The sequence below is a fragment of the Cherax quadricarinatus genome, chromosome 94 (genome assembly GCF_038502225.1).
Source record: "Cherax quadricarinatus isolate ZL_2023a chromosome 94, ASM3850222v1, whole genome shotgun sequence".
Classification (NCBI taxonomy): Eukaryota; Metazoa; Arthropoda; class Malacostraca; order Decapoda; family Parastacidae; genus Cherax; species Cherax quadricarinatus.
Genome location: NC_091385.1, coordinates 2772533 through 2785835, shown reverse-complemented (window position 1 = coordinate 2785835; position 13303 = coordinate 2772533). Strand labels below are relative to the sequence as shown.

The 13303-nt window shown below is 43.9% G+C and overlaps 2 protein-coding genes across 2 annotated transcripts in view; one reads left to right on the top strand and one right to left on the bottom strand.

The window, feature by feature from the left end:
• The window catches only part of LOC128700873 (probable basic-leucine zipper transcription factor N), a 96009-nt gene extending 92307 nt beyond the window's left edge, over window positions 1–3702 (bottom strand). Inside the window, exon 1 of the mRNA XM_070104722.1 lies at window positions 3434–3702. The gene's annotated coding sequence lies outside the window, so the exon portion shown is untranslated. The remainder of the gene's footprint in view (window positions 1–3433) is intronic.
• Window positions 1–13303, top strand: part of LOC128700866 (protein embryonic gonad-like) — a 508931-nt gene that overhangs the window by 102186 nt on the left and 393442 nt on the right. The gene's annotated exons all lie outside the window — the stretch shown is intronic.

The window sequence follows — 13303 nt, the reverse complement described above, 5'->3', positions numbered from 1 at the left end:
GGTTCAGTAAATCAGGTTCTCTTCATGGATACCCAGGATCAAGTGAAGGGATGAAGAGGAAGACGCAGACGCTGTCTGCTCATGAAAAAAATATCAGCGCTTGGCATAACATTTGCACTTGGTTTATCAGAGTGCTGTGTCACCAGTCAGCAATATTCCGTCATCGTTGGAAGTGGGAGATGGTATGTATTATGTATACATGTATATATATATATATATATATATATATATATATATATATATATATATATATACACACACACATACTGAATATACATTCAGTATATCTCAAACTTTAGGAAATTGTATAATTATCCCAGAACATTTGTGATATTGTGGTGTGAATGACCTTACGTTCAGTAGTGGCAACATCAAAACCAGATAAAACTCTTGGATAGTAATTCATTTAGGAAGGAGCCATCGTGGGTAAAACTCCGGCAACTATGTTAGAGTAGAAGTATCAGACGTGAGAGTGAAACGCTTTTGGCTGTGAGTGCACTTCACTTGGGCGATTTTCTATCAGTTTCCATCTTTGCTGCTGATTCATCCTGGGAAATAGGAGGCAATAGAGTTCACTGCAAGAGGGAGTTCAGTTTCCTTGGATCAACAGTATCACAGTCCAAGACCAGGCCTCTTGGCCTGATCGTCCAGGCTATTAGTAGTAGGATAGGAAAAAAATGGTTAAATGGCTCTAAGAATAGATTTATCCTACAGGCCTTTTTTTTTTTAAGTCTGCAAGGCTGTGAGTGTCCCTAATTACCATAATATACACATATATGGGGAACAAACCACACATATACGTAAACATGAGCTTGCAATATTGCAGAAAAGAGGATGAAATCCGAGCAACATGTTCAGTGTTTTTGCTAGAATGAGGAAAGTGGGAAGTAGTAGAGGATAAGTGCCCCAGGCGTGTCAAACAGTGCCCACATTGCAAGCCCCTAGATAAGATTTCGTTCTGATTTTTAACCCCGGAGGGTTAGCCACCCAGGATAACCCAAGAAAGTCAGTGCGTCATCGAGGACTGTCTAACTTATTTCCATTGGGGTCCTTAATCTTGTCCCCCAGGATGCGACCCACACCAGTCGACTAACACCCAGGTACCTATTTGCTGCTAGGTGAACAGGACAACAGGTGTAAAGAAACGTGTCGAAATGTTTCCACCCACCGGGAATCGAACCCGGGCCCTCCGTGTGTGAAGCGGGAGCTTTAGCCACCAGGCCTAGAGCTATCATTCACCTCCCTCCCGTGGCTGCTTTGCATATTGCATCGCTTATTTGCGATTTTTTGCATGTACACACACACACACACACACACACACACACACACACACACACACACACACACACACACACACACACACACACACACACAGGGGCCAGGAACTATGAATCTACCCCTGCAAACCACAATTAGGCGAGTACACTGTTAATCACAACAAGCGTGATGAAAGGGGGGATGCTAGTGACGTCACTAGGTATAGAAAGTAGTGACGTCATTCCAGGTGAGGGATAGTGACGTCATTCCAGGTGAGGGATAGTGACGTCATTCCAGGTGAGGGATAGTGACGTCATTCCAGGTGAGGGATAGTGACGTCATTTCAGGTGAGGGATAGTGACGTCATTCCAGGTGAGGGATAGTGACGTCATACCAGGTGTGTGCGGGGAGGGGAATAGTGACGTCATGCAACACCTGGCGAATAGGTAACATTCAAGTCTAAGCCCAGGAATGGGAGGAGAGCTCCAGCTCTTTGGATCAAGAACCCTTTAATGTATTTTATTGGTTCTGTATTGCATTGTTTTATTAATAAAGATATCCAGGTGTTGAACAGGTGTCTTACTCATGAATAGAGATAGCCAGGTGTTACACAGGTGTCTTACTCATCAATAAAGATAGCCAGGTGTTACACAGGTGTCTTACTCATCAATAAAGTTACCCAGATGCACGGTATACAGTCAGCTTTTACTAAAATAAAATAAATCACACCACTGGATTATCCTTGGTAATTTAGAGAGAACTTAAATATTTAAACATGTGGGAGGTATCTAAACCACGTGGGAGGTAAATAAACATGTGGAAGGTATCTACACTACATGGGAGGTATCTAAACTACATGGGAGGTATCTAAACTACATGGGAGGTATCTAAACCACGTGGGAGGGATCTAAACCACGTGGGTGAATAAACATGTGGGAGGTATCTAAACTACATGGGAGGTATCTAAACCACGTGGGAAGTATCTAAATCACGTGGGAGGTATCTAAACCACGTGGGAAGTATCTAAATCACGTGGGAGGTATCTAAACCACGTGGGAGGTATCTAAACCACGTGGGAGGTATCTAAACCACGTGGGAGGTATCTAAACCACGTGGGAAGTATCTAAACCACGTGTGAAGTATCTAAACCACGTCGGAAGTATCTAAACCACGTCGGAAGTATCTAAACCACGTCGGAAGTATCTAAACCACGTCGGAGGTATCTAAACCACGTGGGAGGTATCTAAACCACGTCGGAGGTATCTAAACAACGTGGGAGGTATCCAAACAACGTGGGAGGTATCTAAACCACGTGGGAGGTATCTAAACCACGTGGGAGGTATCTAAACCACGTGGAAGATGTCTAAACTTATTGTTTTCAAGATGTTTTAACATTTTTGTCTGACCTGAGCGAAACATCGTGCTATAGGCTATATACACTGGGAGATGTATATCTCAATGTATACACACAGTTTATATTAATCCCTGTTTTAGGTACTTAAGTATTCTTGACAGTGTAGTAGATAGGTTTTAAACCCAGTTAATTATACCTTTTAAAAAGTTGTGGTTAATGGGGTTTTTGGTTAAATTACCTGTACATCATGTTCAATTATATATATATATATTGTTTTTGAGAGTACACGGGTATTATGAATAAAAAAAAAGGCATTAGATTCAACCTCGGATAACCCAGAGAGGTCAAATGTGACCTCTTTCAACCAGGGTAAATGTGTGTTCAGTAACCCGGTTGTTAGCGCATTCAACTCTCATACTGAGGTCCGTAGTTCGATCCCTGGTATAGGTAGAAACATTAGGACGTGGTTCCTTAAGACACCTGCTGTCTGTGTTCACCTAGCAGTAAAACAGATACCCGTTAGTGAACTGGTGTGGGTCGCATCCTGGGGACAAAATTAACCTGATTTGCCCGAAATGCTCTGTATAACAGGGGGCTTTCTATAAACTATGTCACTGATGTAGCTATGGTCTGTGTACGTTGTACGTGTACTTGTAGAAATAAAGATTAAGTAAGCTTATTTAGGAACATGTACACTACGTGCAATTAGTGTAACTTACCCAAATTAACACAGAAAAAGTAAAAATAACTTACTTCCATTGGGATCATTTCCTTAATGTTCTCAGAAGTACGTAATATAGATTCAGAGAACTGTAAACTTACCTTCAGTTAAAACTTAAGAGATGTGTTTTGGCTTCGATGCGCGTAGGTACCCGGCACTAAGTTCTCTGCGAATACTTCGCCAGCGAGGTCAAGATTTCGATCACTTCAACTAATTCGTGTAGAGGATAGATGGTAGAGGTTAGAGTTAAAGAGCTCCACTAGCTGCTAGGTCGCTGAGGTAAAGCTAGAGAGCAGCAGGTATCCCACAGAGCAGCAGCAACACACACACACACGCACACTACTTTACAGTACGCTACCTCAACAGTGACTGCCTGGTTGGCTAGCCAACCACCCCGGCGCAGAGAGAGAGAGAGAGAGAGAGAGAGAGAGAGAGAGAGAGAGAGAGAGAGAGAGAGAGAGAGAGAGAGAGAGAGAGAGAGAGAGAGAGAGAGAGAGAGAGAATGAGAGAGAGAGAATGAGAGAGAGAGAATGAGAGAGAGAGAATGAGAGAGAGAGAATGAGAGAGAGAGAATGAGAGAGAGAGAATGAGAGAGAGAGAATGAGAGAGAATGAGAATGAGAGAGAATGAGAATGAGAGAGAATGAGAATGAGAGAGAATGAGAATGAGAATGAGAATGACAGAGGCAGACAGACGACCAATAGACTAAGTTTATTCAGGTGTACATAAATACAGTTAGATTATCATACATAGCAGCATATGTGTAGAGAACCTGGGATAACCCAAAAAAGTCAGTCAGAGTGAATTATTTCCATTGGGGTCCTTTTAATACCTTATTATTTTACTAAAAAGGAGATATACCAGAAATATGGAATAAAGTAAAATGACTTATTTATATTTACATGTATGTCAGCTAAACAACAACAACAAAAAAAAAATCATTCTCATGCTCCGTGGCTTGTGGCTAAAGCTCTCGCTTCTCACGGTGAGGGTCCAGGTTCGATTCCAGGCGAGGGTACAAACATTGGGCGTGTTTCCTTAAACCGGTTGACTATGTTCCCCATCAGTAAAATGAGTACCTGGGTGTTAGTGGACTGGTGTGGGTCGCATCCTGGGACAAAACTGACCTAATTTACCCGATATGCTCTGCATAACAAGCGGCTTTCTATTTGGTAGTATGTCATTGATGTCAGCTATGGTCTGTATACCTTGTACATGTACTGGTAGTAAATAAAGATATTATTATTATTATTATTATTATTATTATTATTATTACTTTCTGTCACTACAATTATTAGGTACCTTTTAGCTCTCTTCTTGAACTGGTTCATGCTATAACTGGTTTTGACATGTGCAGACACTGACGACACTGGACGACAGGAAGGTTAAAGGGGTCATAACTACATATAAAATACTGAGAGGAAATGACAAGGCGGATAGGGAGAGGATGTTCCAGAGATGGGACACAGCAACAAGGTGGATAGGGAGAGGATGTTCCAGAGATGGGACACAGCAACAAGGTGGATAAGGAGAGGATGTTCCAGAGATGGGACACAGCAACAAGGTGGATAGGGAGAGGATGTTCCAGAGATGGAACACAGCAACAAGGTGGGTACCTGGAGAGTTTACCTGGAGCGAGTTTCGGGGGTCAACGCCCCCGCGGCCCGGTCTGTGACCAGGCCTCCTGGTGGATCAGCGCCTGATCAACCAGGCTGTTGCTGCTGGCTGCACGCAAACCAACGTACGAGCCACAGCCCGGCTGATCAGGAACTGACTAGGTGCTTGTCCAGTGCCAGCTTGAAGACTGCCAGGGGTCTGTTGGTAATCCCCCTTATGTGTGCTGGGAGGCAGTTGAACAGTCTCGGGCCCCTGACACTTATTGTATGGTCTCTTAACGTGCTAGTGACACCCCTGCTTTTCATTGGGGGGATGGTGCATCGTCTGCCAAGTCTTTTGCTTTCGTAGTGAGTGATTTTCGTGTGCAAGTTCGGTACTAGTCCCTCTAGGATTTTCCAGGTGTATATAATCATGTATCTCTCCCTCCTGCGTTCCAGGGAATACAGGTTTAGAAGCCTCAAGCGCTCCCAGTAATTGAGGTGTTTTATCTCCGTTATGCGCGCCGTGAAAGTTCTCTGTACATTTTCTAGGTCGGCTATTTCACCTGCCTTGAAAGGTGCTGTTAGAGTGCAGCAATATTCCAGCCTAGATAGAACAAGTGACCTGAAGAGTGTCATCATGGGCTTGGCCTCCCTAGTTTTGAAGGTTCTCATTATCCATCCTGTCATTTTTCTAGCAGATGCGATTGATACAATGTTATGGTCCTTGAAGGTGAGATCCTCCGACATAATCACTCCCAGGTCTTTGACGTTGGTGTTTCGCTCTATTTTGTGGCCAGAATTTGTTTTGTACTCTGATGATAGGGAGAGGATGTTCCAGAGATGGGACACAGCAACAAGGTGGATAGGGAGAGGATGTTCCAGAGATGGAACACAGCAACAAGGTGGATAGGGAGAGGATGTTCCAGAGATGGAACACAGCAACAAGGTGGATAGGGAGAGGATGTTCCAGAGATTATACACAGCAACAAGTTGCCACAGCTGGAAGTTGAAGACTCAGATGAGTCACAGGGATGTTAGGAAGTATTTCTTCAGTCATAGAGTAGTCAGGAAGTGGAATAATCTGGAGAGTGATGTAGTGGAGGCAATATCCATACATAACTTTAAGAAGAGGTATGATAAAGCTCATGGAGCAGGGAGAGAGTGGACCTAGACGAAGCATTCATTGAGAAAAACACATTAATACCAGAAGTTGAAAGCCGACCATTATTATTATTACAATCAAGGGGGAAGCGCTAAACCCGGAGGATTATACAGCGCCTGGGGGGGGATGTGGAAGGCATTCAGGCTTAATTTGGGGAACTGGAGCACAGATCCAATTCCCTAAATCAAGAGCCCCTCACCAACATCAAGGAACCTTCCTTGAGGGGTGAAAGCCGACCAGAAGAGGCATTCTCCAGGTATTGCCCAGAATCCAACATATACCATAAAACTATGAAATTTGTAAACTATAAATTAATCAACGAATCTCAGCATGGCTTTACATTATTATTATAATAAAAAAAAGAAGCGCTAAGCCACAAGGACTATACAGCACATGGCTTTACAAAAGGGCTTTCTTGCCTTGCGAAGTTGTTAACTTTTTTCACCAAGGTATTTGAGGAGGTGGATCATGGTAATGAGTATGATATTGTGCATATGGACTTCATTAAGGCTTTTAATAGAGTCCCACATCAGAGACTATTGAGGCCAATTAAGGTTTAATGGAACATATATTTAATAAATCACTATTTTCTAAATTATGTTGATTATACTTGGTGTGGACTGAGGGTTTTAGCTGGGGATACTTGCAGAAGATGCTGGCTTGGTCCAGAGTATTTATCTTGTGGTATTTACCTTGTAGGTAAGTGAAAGTCGTCAGCTCCTCGTGGGACAGATGTCACACCATCACTAATGTAAGTACATGTCAGCTCCTCGTGGGACAGATGTCGCATCATCACTAATGTAAGTACATGATTTATATCTGTTGTCATTGATCTCTTTATTCACCGGATGCGGATTTTCGTCATGATGATTAAAAGAAATAGTTGGTGTTACTTTAGCGTGTGGTCTACCGGAGTATTCGTAGTCTACGCTGTGAACTGACTTTTAACACGTGGTCTACCGCACCATTCGTAGTCTACGCTGTGAACTGACTTTTAACGTGCGGTCTACGGCACCATTAGTAGTCTACGCTGTGAACCGACTTTTAACGTGTGGTCTACCGCACCATTAGTAGTCTACGCTGTGAACTGACTTTTAACGTGCGGTCTACCGCAGCATTCGTAGTCTACGCTGTGAACTGACTTTTAATGTGCGGTCTACCGCACCATTAGTAGACTACGCTGTGAACCGACTTTTAACGTGTGGTCTACCGCACCATTAGTAGTCTACGCTGTGAACTGACTTTTAATGTGCGGTCTACCGCACCATTAGTAGTCTACGCTGTAAACCGACTTTTAACGTGTGATCTACCGCACCATTAGTAGTCTACGCTGTGAACTGACTTTTAACGTGCGGTCTACGGCACCATTAGTAGTCTACGCTGTGAACCGACTTTTAACGTGTGGTCTACCGCACCATTAGTAGTCTACGCTGTGAACTGACTTTTAACGTGCGGTCTACCGCAGCATTCGTAGTCTATGCTGTGAACTGACTTTTAACGTGCGGTCTACGGCACCATTAGTAGTCTACGCTGTGAACTGACTTTTAATGTGCGGTCTACCGCACCATTAGTAGTCTACGCTGTGAACTGACTTTTAACGTGCGGTCTACCGCAGCATTCGTAGTCTACGCTGTGAACTGACTTTTAACGTGCGTACTACTGGTACACTGGTTACTGGTAACTGGTTACTACTACTGAGAACGGCACCATTAGTAGTCTATGCTGTGAACTGACTTTTAACGTGTGGTCTACCGCACCATTAGTAGTCTACGCTGTGAACTGACTTTTAACGTGCGGTCTACGGCACCATTAGTAGTCTACGCTGTGAACCGACTTTTAACGTGTGGTCTACCGCACCATTAGTAGTCTACGCTGTGAACTGACTTTTAACGTGCGGTCTACCGCAGCATTCGTAGTCTATGCTGTGAACTGACTTTTAATGTGCGGTCTACCGCACCATTAGTAGTCTACGCTGTGAACTGACTTTTAATGTGCGGTCTACCGCACCATTAGTAGTCTACGCTGTGAACCGACTTTTAACGTGTGGTCTACCGCACCATTAGTAGTCTACGCTGTGAACTGACTTTTAACGTGTGGTCTACGGCACCATTAGTAGTCTATGCTGTGAACTGACTTTTAACGTGCGGTCTACCGCAGCATTCGTAGTCTATGCTGTGAACTGACTTTTAATGTGCGGTCTACCGCACCATTAGTAGTCTACGCTGTGAACCGACTTTTAACATGTGGTCTACCTCACCATTAGTAGTCTACGCTGTGAACTGACTTTTAATGTGCGGTCTACCGCACCATTAGTAGTCTACGCTGTGAACCGACTTTTAACGTGTGGTCTACCGCACCATTAGTAGTCTACGCTGTGAACTGACTTTTAATGTGCGGTCTACCGCACCATTAGTAGTCTACGCTGTGAACTGACTTTTAACGTGCGGTCTACCGCACCATTAGTAGTCTACGCTGTGAACTGACTTTTAATGTGCGTACTACTGGTACACTGGTTACTGGTAACGGGTTACTACTACTGAGAACGGCACCATTAGTAGTCTACGCTGTGAACTGACTTTTAACGTGTGGTCTACCGCACCATTCGTAGTCTACGCTGTGAACTGACTTTTAACGTGCGGTCTACGGCACCATTAGTAGTCTACGCTGCGAACTGACTTTTAACGTGTGGTCTACCGCACCATTCGTAGTCTACGCTGTGAACTGACTTTTAACGTGCGGTCTACCGCAGCATTCGTAGTCTACGCTGTGAACTGACTTTTAACGTGCGGTCTACCGCACCATTAGTAGTCTAGGCTGTGAACTGACTTTTAACGTGCGGTCTACCTTTTCTGTTAGGTTCGGTTTGTGCGAAATTTCTCATCGTCAACGGGGTAATAGCGTGCTAGTAGACCACACGCTAAAGTACCAATTATATTATTATAATCAAATTATTATTATTATAATCAAAGCTAAAGTACCAAGTAGTTGATAATTTAGGTATGGAAGTGTGATATATAGCTTCTATACACAAATATGAAATTTATGACCATTTAAATAGTCACGTGGACAAAAGGTCTTCAGACTAACGCTTCCTCTCAGGTAACGTAGCCATTCCTAGTCATCTAAGATATTTATAAGTTATGTACTATAATTTAATTTGAGTAATACATGGTGTTGTAAGTGTCTCCATACATAGGGAAATTGAGCAAATTTTAGCAGAATGTAACTTTATTTACAGGATATTTTCTATATTATTTCTGTGTAAGGAGAGGCGGGTGCGCCTCTCGTACTCTGCGGCGGAGTCGTGGTAAAAAACAAGGTCTGCAACACTTCCAGTCCTTTTAAATTTCGCAGCGAGTTTAGCAGCAGTGTTGTGTGTGATGCGCTTGCCATGAGTCCTGTTGAAGGTCATTGTAACCTGGCGACAGCTTCCCGATCCACGTTCTTCTTTTGACAGTCATTCTTAAAAGGGCATTTGGAAAAGAGAAAAGAAATTAGCTAAGTATGGAGACTTTTGGGTCGCCTTGTAGTTACGTAACTCCTTCCCTCCTGTCTGTCAAGGAGGATAGCAAAACTCTCCTCTCGTGAATTAAGATGAAAGTCGTCTCTTTTCTAGGCAAATAAGTGTTAAACACTTTCCAGAGAGAGATCTCAGTAGCTATCGCTAAAGTTCACAATAATTCCCCCCAAGACTATTTTGGTCTACGACCCAGGATTTGAGATCACATTCGCCTGGCATCCCAAAATGGCACTGTACCTACTTAGGACCTCAGCTTATTGTTATGGGGAATAATAAACTACACTGGTTACGAATCTTATAGGATAAATTTTTGGGGATAACCATTACCAGGTGAAACGTCCCCCTCTGTATAATCTTAACGGGAATCTGGAACACACATCTTGCTCACAGCCACCTGTTTACAGGTGTCTGTGGGACACATTTTAACACTTTTCCCACGGATTAGGCCTTTCAGTTTCATTTTTTTTAATTACTGGGGCCCTGTAGTATATTTGGATACCCTTGGGGGAGGCCCATCTCTCCCTAGGGGCGAACAGATAAAGAAATAACCATATTTACTCGTTTCTATTTTGATTTCGATTATCAGAATTCTCTGGACAAGTCTGAGGAAGGAAGGAATGCAGTTTCCGCGTAAGTTGTGTTGAAGGTAGGAAGCTGTGAAAACGTGGTTTGGCGTTCTTCAGTCTCCAGATTCTGGGACTACGGGAGAATCTGCTGTGTTTACTCTAGCAGATACTATCTAGCAGATAGAACCTGCTGGTTCGTGCTACTCACGAGACTTGTTTGCCCGATTTGGAACTCATTCCGGGCAGCAGAGTTTGAACACTACATATTTTAATATTACCACGAATGATGTGATTAGTGTTTCATCTGTTCTTGCCAGAGCTTCCTTGCAGGTGGACAGTGTCACAGTGACGAGGTTTCGTCTGGTCAGTAATTTACGTTATGAACTGGCAATTCACATTGCTGGTTGGATTTAATAAATTCAAGATGTACGAATGTTCGGAGAAGAGGGAGAATTCTATTTTGAATAGGGTCATTTAGAATTAAGAGCCCTGGCATAAAAGCGTGTGTAATGAGCATCAGTATGGAGTGGAAGCTTGTCAGTGAACTCTAGTGGACTTGCTTACTGAACTATAAAAGTAACTTTGACCAGTACAGTTTGTATACCCATTTCTCATAGTTGTGTAACGGATTATTATACTGTAAGGAAATCATGTATTATACTTTAAGAACCTCGTATATTATTCTCATCTCAGGAATCTTGTATAACCGGTACTTTACTAATGGTAGTTTCTTTATTACTGTAAATAATATCTGTATTCCTCGTATATATGACTAACAATTTCCTCAGGATTATAATTCTCTGAAATATGAAGCTCTGGGTGGAACATTGTGGAGTGGAACTCTAAGTCGGGAAGTAAAGGGTTTGCTTGCACTTCCCTTACCACATGTACGACATTTGGCTACCATTCCCCAGGTACGACACTTGCCATTCCCCAGGTACGACACTTGCCATTCCCCAGGTACGACACTTGCCATTCCCCAGGTACGACACTGAGCATTCCCCAGGTACTTCACTTTCCATTCCCCAGGTACGACACTTGCCATTCCCCAGGTACGACACTTGCCATTCCCCAGGTACGACACTTGCCATTCCCCAGGTACGACACTTGCCATTCCCCAGGTACGACACTGAGCATTCCCCAGGTACGACACTGAGCATTCCCCAGGTACGACACTGAGCATTCCCCAGGTACGACACTGAGCATTCCCCAGGTACGACACTGAGCATTCCCCAGGTACGACACTGAGCATTCCCCAGGTACGACGCTCTTACCTACCATTATGCACTCTACGAGTACATAATACAATGTATACAGACCATAGCTGACATCAATGATATTTAGAAAGCCCTTTGTTATGCAGGGCATTTCGGGCAAAGTAGGTTAATTTTGTCCCTAGGATGCGACCCACGCCATTCGACTAACACCCAGGTTAACTACTTACTGCTAGATGAACAGGGGCAGCAGGTGTCTTGAGGAAACACGCCCCCAGTGTTTCCACCGGGGATCGAACCACGGACCTCAGTGTGTGAGCTGAGTGCGCTACCAACCGAACTACTTAAGTGGAGAAATGTAAAGAGTCAGAGGTGGAAGACTTGAGCCAAGTGAGGCTGGGACGTCATGAACAAGTTTAGTGGGGTGTTCACCCTTGCGGCGTGAGGAAGGTCCAGCAACCCTTGGATAGGATCACGACCTTCCCACCGGACGCCCACGCCATTACTCCCACCACTCCCTCACGCCCACAGTCCCTCCCTCACTCCCCAGTGAAAGTCACATTGACATTAATGGGTTATCCTGTATTCAGTCCACTAACTAAAAAAAAAAAAAATAGAGTAATACGGTGTTTCAGAGTGATGGACCGGTACAAGAAATATACTGATTTGAAACTGCGTCCGTAATTTTGAAACACCCTGTATTGAGTCCTCTCATGGCTGTTGTTTTTTGGTATGGTATATATTGATTAAATAAAAACATGTAACCCCATTCCCTTACTGCACGCATAAGTTCCATCAAACACCTTAACTACTGGGAGCGCCTGGAAGCACTTGACTTGTACTCACTAGAGCGCAGGCAAGAGATATATATCATAATCTCCTAAACCTTGGTAATAAATACCGACAAGTTGGTTTAGAAAGACACGTAAGCAAACACTATAACATATTTATTAGAAAACGTTTCGGTCCTGGGACCTTGATCACTTCTAACATACAGAGGTAGAAAGACATTATATATATAGGCGGAGAGTGAGATGTGACGCACGTGACCTGAGGAATGTCATAAGAACATAAGAATGGAGGAACACTGTAGAAGGCCTACTGGCCCGTGCGAGGCAGGTCCAGCCCTTGTTTTCTAGAAGAAGAATGCACTTACATAACACAAGCCTTTACACGTCTTCAGTTCCCATCTTTCTTCATCCGAGATTGCAGACTCAAGGCACAAGCTATCCTCAACAAACCGCCCATGGAACAGCCCCCTAAACAGTTCATAGTACTCCCATGTGGCGATGTTGCCACGAATACTCGCCGGGCACTTGCTATGAGTAACATCATCGTTTCCACCATAAACACATCCTCTATCAAAGACCTCACTACTAAACGCAGCCCCACACCTCTAACTTCTACAGCAGGCGTCTACACTATCCCCTGTGGGTTCTGTCCCAAGAAATATGTAGGCGAGACAGGCAGAGATCTTGCAGTCCGCCTGAATGAGCATCGAAATGCCTCTAACAGAGACGATGTAAGGTACGCCTGTGTCCTCCACAGAGACTCCACGGGGCATTTGATGAACTGGAACGAGGCACAACTCGTTCTCACCGAACCAGACCTCAGACGCCGACGGTGCCTAGAAGCCTCACTAATCACCGTCACCGACACTATAGAACGCAACACTGGAAACTACAAAATTTCAAAAACATTGGCATACATGATACTTAAGCAGCACCAACCCAACAACACAGGAGTCACATGATTTCATCGTCTACTGGTCCTCATCATAGGCAGAGGTTGTTTTGATAAGGACCTGCCTCGCACGGGCCAGTAGGCCTTCTACAGTGTTCCTCCATTCTTATGTTCTTATGACATTCCTCAGGTCACGTGCGTCACATCTCACTCTCCGCCTATATATAT